This window comes from Danio rerio, chromosome 14, assembly GCF_049306965.1.
Source record: "Danio rerio strain Tuebingen ecotype United States chromosome 14, GRCz12tu, whole genome shotgun sequence".
NCBI classification, from domain to species: Eukaryota; Metazoa; Chordata; class Actinopteri; order Cypriniformes; family Danionidae; genus Danio; species Danio rerio.
The window spans coordinates 26,268,175-26,275,524 of NC_133189.1; positions in this window are offsets into that span (position 1 = coordinate 26,268,175).

Below are 7,350 nucleotides of genomic sequence, written 5' to 3' on the forward strand. Positions count from 1 at the left end.
TCAACCCCCCAGAGTCCTTCAGTGTCCATTTTCTTAATAGCCTGCTCATTTGATCAACTCTCTCAGATTTATTTTATATCTCTCTCTCCTCCTCTTTTAATTCATATATATTTTACAAACCTAATCTTGAGCAATTATAAACATATTACTACTAAACATAGCAGTTGATTTGAGTTTTTTCAGGCACATGTATTGTCTTTAACACTGTATATATATATATATATATATATATATATATATATATATATATATATATATATATATATATATATATATATATATATATATATATACTGTATATATATATATATATATATATATATATATATATATATATACACACACACACAGAGATAAAATATATATATACACAGTTATTTAAAAAAGTCAGATTTTAATGTGACTAAACTTTTTCTCTTTTAGGTAAGTAAGGATTATCAAATTTGTTTCTGTTATGACTTTTAGCACAATAATGAGAGAGAGAGAGAGAGAGAGAGAGAGAGAGAGAGAGAGAGAGAGAGAGAGAGAGAGAGAGATTTTTGAGCAATTGTTATAACTTTTCTTCAGAGTCAAGTTTACATACAATAAGATTATTATGCCTCTAAAAAAGCTCGAATGATGGTGTCAAGTTTTTGGAAGTTTCTGATTGCCTAATTGACAACATTTGAGTTAATTGGGGGCACAACTGTAGAATAGTATTTAAGGAAACACACTGCTTTCTTGTGTGACAACATTGGAAAATCAAAAAGTCAGAATCAACAAAAAAGCCAGATTACAATTTGCAAAATTACACTAGGAAACATAATAACCTTTTGAGACATGTCCTGTGGTCTGATGATTGAACTGTTTGGCTAATGACCATTGTTACATTTGGAGGACAAAGGGGAAAGCTTACAAGCCTAGGAACACCATCCCGAATGTGAAAAATGAGGGCGGCAGCATCATGCTGTGGGACTATTTTGCTGTTGTAGGGACTGGTCCACTTTGGCCACAAATAAGTTTTCCAAACAGACCATGACCCTAAGCATACTGCCAAATTAGTCAAAATGTGCTTTAAGGACAACAGGGTGAATGCTTTGGAGTGGCTATCACAAAGCCCTGAACTCAATCCTATAGAAAATTTGTGGGCAGAGTTGAAAAAGCTTGTTCGAGCAAGACAGCCTACAAATCTGACTCAGTTACACCAATTCTGTCAGGAGGAATGGAATAAAAAATTCTCGAAAATATCTCTCAATTTTCTGGCGTTTAGCACATGTAAATCAATTAGGTTATCTTAACAGAATAATAAACTAAAATAATAAACGTTTAGTAGGATTTACCATCAGACATTTTTTAAAAAATGGTTATGTTCCTTTTTTTAAAGTGTATGTAAACTTCTTTCAACTGTAAATATTAGAAAGTTATATTTCGGTAAATAAATGTAAACCCCTTTTTAGCATATTCAAACAAGAAGTATTAGCCTAAAGAGTGATGTTTAAACTGCTCAAATTTGTGCTTATTGCTTTGTATTTAATAGGCCTTTTCATTTTTATGTTTATGTTGCCCTGTCGTTTCCCCTTATTTATCTCATGCGTTTATTATATATTTAATTATGATTCAATCATTCACTGATTCAAATAATCTGTTCAGAGTGTGTCTGCAGTAAATGATTCATTGATTTAAATGATTCATCCAGAGTGACAGTGCGATCCAGACGGGACATTTCACCCTTCAAAGGGCGCTTTGGAGTGAAAATAAAAAATCATGGCTGCCATATTGAAGTGTTGTTCCAAACCAAAGTGGAATGAAAGTTTAAAAAAATACAAATGATGGAGACTTCAAGCCATCATTGTTTGAGAAGGACTAATCCCTATAGGGATCCCTTTCATAGAGACTTGATCTGAAAGGGGTTCAGGGTGTGAATGTGGTTTCACATGATTTTATTTGATTTATCAGTGTCGTTATTAGAATCAGACAAGTTTTAGTAATTCAACTTTCTTGCTAAATAAACATTCAGTATCACAGATAATATCAAAGATGCGTATAAAATGTATATGAAACTGCCTCCCCAGGATGAACCATCATGTGCGTTAAATATCATTTTAGCAGTGCGCATATTGCAATCTGCATATTCAGAACAGTCCAAGGATGTGCAAAATCATCATTTGCAGTGGATGAAGCACACAAAATAGTATATTGAGTAAAATTACAGATATCCAAATAAAAATATTACTCCAGTAGAAGTATAAAGTCCTCTATTTGAATATAACTCAAGTACAAAGGTCAAGAGTCATAATTCTTATTTTAATTAAGCGATAAAAGTAATTTATAATCTACCTGATGTTCATATCAGTGTGTGAATGTGCTTTCAGATGTTTTCATTTGATTCATCAGTGTGGTTATCAGAGTCAGACAAGTTTTGGTAATTCAACTTTCCCGCTAAATAAACATTCATCAGTAACCTTTAATTTAATTACTTACATAAATTACAAATCAACAATTTTAGTTTTTTAACTTAATTTATATAAAAGGAGGACTTTTTACACTCTATTTTACTCTAGTAAAAGTTCATTCACTGCTGCTCACAGGTGGCAGCTTATGTCCTGTTTGTAGGATTATCCATTTCATGCCATGTGAGCGTCAATAAAGGCAGTGCTCAGCTGTGTTGTTGACTCCGGCGTGTGTAATTTATGGGAAGCTGTGTCCACTTCTCTGAAAGCTTTCCAATTGGAATGATGTGACATCATAATTGACCACAAAGATAATGGGCTCACTTTAATGATGAGGAAATGTGATCTTCGCTTGTACGCAGTTTGCAAACGGCTCCAGAAATGTCCTAGTAGACATCTATCAGTAAATATGGGATATGCAAATATGCAGTTTGATAGCAAACATAATACATACACATCATGTTTAGGTCTATTTTACTTAACTGTCACCTTGGAATTATAAAGTTCTATCTGCATCCAGAATGATTTTGAGATATTGAGCTTCAAAGTTTTTGCATTTCATAGCAAACAGTATGCGTGTAACATTTGTTTTTTAAATAAAAAGTGTTAAAATGTAAACAACTTAGAAAAAGACATCCCATAATGTAAATAAGTTGAAATTTAATAAGTATATGTCAATAACTCAGTTTTGACAAAAATGTCAGATCCTTATAATTCTAAGGTAACAATTTTTTAATTTACAGGCATTAGCTATAGATATTCTTTACTGATATAACAGCTTATTTGGCAGGATAAATTACAAAGACAAAATACATCTGAAAAAATACTATAGTAATTACTAAACTATAGTGTGTTTTTGAACCATACTAAGTGTATATTATTTACACCAGTTTGTTAATGAATTCTGCAGCTACTGTAGTAATAAATAGTAAACTGATGAAGTGTAACACATTCGGTATTATGTTTTAGTTTTTACTATACCGTAAACTGTGGTGTATTGCAGTATAATAAATCATATCCGCTCAAAAATGATGTTTGTTCAAACTGCTTATTTAAAATAAGCTGAAACAACATGATTCTTGAGGAGGTTTTTTGCAACAACTTTATTGTTTTATGTTTAATCAACTTAAATAAAAAACACAAGTTAACTTAATTCCTTCATGTTGTCCCAACACAAATCAATTGTGTGGAACCCAGCATTTTTTACAGTCTAGTGTCATTTGTTTATATTACTATTTTATATAACATATTACCATATTCACATTACCACAACAAACTTTTCTTGTAGGAGGCTGTAACATTTTCTGATTTAAAATGATGGATAAAATGCACTGTAAAAATGGTATCCTACAATTACCACTTTATGTGCGCATATCTAAACCTGAATATCTGAATATCATGCTTTTGAGAATCAAGTGGACCAAATTAATTCAAAAACATGAAATGAAAGTATACGGAATTGAAACACAGGGCTATAAATTCATTGAATAAAGAGAACAGGCAGCAGGTGTGCACAATTTGCAAGTAGGATAAAACATGCAGAAAGTGACAATCAAGATCAAATGCAAAAATGAGTTTTAACGCAAATGAACTTAATGCCACCACTATATGATTCTGAATGATTTTCATATCACGGCTGTAGCTGATCACATTTTCCTTTCCTTCCAGCCTGATAATCTGATTAACAGCTCATATCTCTGGATGCATGATGTACTTTTTTCATTAAATAACCTCTTTCAACTCTAATTTGTCAAGACAGAACTGCTTATGGTTCAGGCGTTTCACAAAATCTCCATACGAGATGGGATTGACGGATTGTGCATGCCAGTATTTTCTAATCTAGTTTCAGTATTTTACAATTTATCTGTAACACTTTCTTAATGTGGGCAAAGCAGTGGCGCAGTAGGTAGTGCTGTTGCCTCACAGCAAGAAGGTCGCTGGGTTGCTGGTTTGAGCCTCGGCTAAGTTGGCGTTTCTGTGTGGAGTTTGCATGTTCTCCCTGCGTTCGCGTGGGTTTCCTCCGAGTGCTCCGGTTTCCCCCACAGTCCAAAGACATGCGGTACAGGTGAATTGGGTAGGCTAAATTGTCCGTAGTGTATGAGTGTGTGTGTGGATGTTTCCCAGAGATGGGTTGCGGCTGGAAGGGCATCCGCTGCATAAAAACTTGCTGGATAAATTGGCGGTTTATTCCGCTGTGGCGACCCCGGATTAATAAAGGGACTAAGCCAACAAGAAAATGAATGAATGAATGAATGACTTTCTTATTGTGTAGATGAAAAGGTCCAGAGGTGGAGAAGTATCTATCGTCCTCAAGAATTATCTAATAGATTGTAAATTTTAAAAAAAACTAAAGTTCGTAGACAATCTTTATGGTGGCTTGAGAAAGTCTAGTCTGAAAGTTTGAAGTAGTTTTAAATGTTTGATAACTGAAGTAGCAGCTGTGTATCTGATCTAGACTTTACCTAAGACTCCCTCTGAACAAATCATTTGAATCAGTGAATCATTTACCAGGGACTCCCTCTGAACAAATCATTTAAATCAGTGAATCATTTACCGGAGACTCCCTCTAAACAAATCATTTGAATCAGTGAATCATTCATTAAAGACTCGCACTGAACTCCATTTAGAAGGGCTCGTCCCTAATCCCTTTGAAGGGTTTACCCTCCGGATTGACAGCTTTGTGCAGGCGTAGGGGTCAAAATGAGCTTTTTTGGAACACACTTCTGAGTTAACTTCCCAACACTATAAAGGAGGCGTGCCTTTGTCGTACTTTTTATCTGCTATAGTTGACACCCACTAATCAGGCTCAGAATGATGAGTCCATTGTGTAGGCTACACCTTATTTATTATTTACTGAATTATTTTTGCATGTGTTTTGTGTGTGCATGTTTGTATGTATTTATATTTTTACTTGATTTGATATTTTATTTATAACTTCTTGTTTTTAGCTATAAATATATAGATATTACAGTAGTTGCCTATAGAAAAAGATTCAAACTCCAAGCCTCCAGTTGTCAGTCCGTGACATCGAACAACTTCTCTGCACAAAAGGTCATGAGTGTCTAAAACGGCTATCTGTTGTACCCTTCAAAATCCTTGACTTCGGTATAGATTGACACTTTAATATGGCGGTCATGTTTGCTTTCACCATTACTGCTGAAAATAGAGATCTTGGAGCACAATATGCCGCCTTCTCTTCCAGGGAACCCCATGTATATTTTAACAAGACAATGGAAAACCACATTCTGCACACATTACAAAGTCTTGGCTACGGAGGAGAAGGACACAGGTACTTGACTGGCCTGCCTGCAGTCCCGAACTATCTCCAATGGAGAGTGTGTGGTGCATTTTGATGCACAAAACAGGAAAAATGTCTTGTTTGGAACACAACATCACTCTAAACAGATCAGTTGATTAGGTGAATTGTTTACTGTAGACTCACTCTGAACGGGTGATTTGAATCAGTGCATTGTATATATGTGAACAGGTGTCAGTCCAATTCACAAAATAATTGTTAAGTGCAATTTTTTAACCAGTTTAACAGGTTAATCGATACAATTTAGTTTGTTTACAGATTTAACACCACTAACTCGTCTCTTGTCTCATAAAACTAAACTTACTCTTTAGTAAATGTGGTGGATTAAAAAGTACAATCATTTGTTAAGGAATTATGTATATGTTCCTAAAATAAAGTACAGTAACATACTGTAAATACCGCCACTGCCCATAACAAACTATCAGAGATATCATTTTGAATTCTGTTTTAAATGCTTAAATTTAAACAGTTTATAACATGAATATATTACTTCTATAGCCTTATATAAATAATAAAGCATCTGTCTGAGAGGAACAGAAATGTATGATATTCAGCTTCACTTTGCATCAAGTACAACTCCACCCGTCTGTTATATTACAAACCACACTTTTTTTTCCAACTCCCCTTTGACTTATAGCAGACCATGCATCTTCACCATGAAGGTCTCAAGCTGTATTAAAAGCCACAAGCTCTCATTGTAATCCATTACTGGTACTCTATACCACTGATGGGGTTAATTTACTTGCCTTTCAGTGCTAACAAAACCATCTTGACCTGGACAAGCACGGGTGATGGGTTGAGTCATCCTATATGTTTGACAGCAGGGCAAGTGTGGAGATGATGCCCTGGGAGAAACCTAAGTAGGTTCATTAAGAACATAATGGGGTTTAATGTCCCCCAATTACAGGATAAGCCAGTTTGAACAGATAAGGTAACTATCCTCATACCTGCAAACAGTTCAAAGAGGGTTGGTCAATCCACATCTGTGACATGCAGCTAATTATCAGAGAAAAGCAGCTTTTTATGAAGCTGGTAAATTCCCATAGGGCAAGACATGTTATAACAGTCCAATCAACCCCTATAGGAAAATATTTTGTGTACCACAGTAGTGCAGCTCTTTAAGGATAGTTTGTCCAAAACCGTAAACTGCTACACCGTAAAAATTGTAGTTCCACACAATTACTTTATGTTGTCCCAACACAAATTTATGAAATTAACTCAACAGTTTTATGAATATAAGTGAATTGAACATAAAACAAGTTATCCAAAAAAAAATAATAAAAATTGTATGAACAAGCAGGAAAAAGTCATTTTGTTTGAGTGTAAGTGCTTCTAAACCTATGATTTGTTTCTTCTGATGAACTCAATACAATATATTCTCAGGAATTTGGGGTGAACTGTCCCTTCATGTTTTTTTTTTCCGAAATATGCCCTGCACTTTGTCCTTTCCACATCTTATGAAGTAGTTTGAGAGATAAACCATCTGTTAAAAACAAAACAATACAGTATTATTTATTACAAAGGTGTTACCAGCCTTCTGTCTGCTGTGTTAAAATACACAATCTCTAAAAAATAAAGCAACAAGGCACAATTATTTTGTATTAA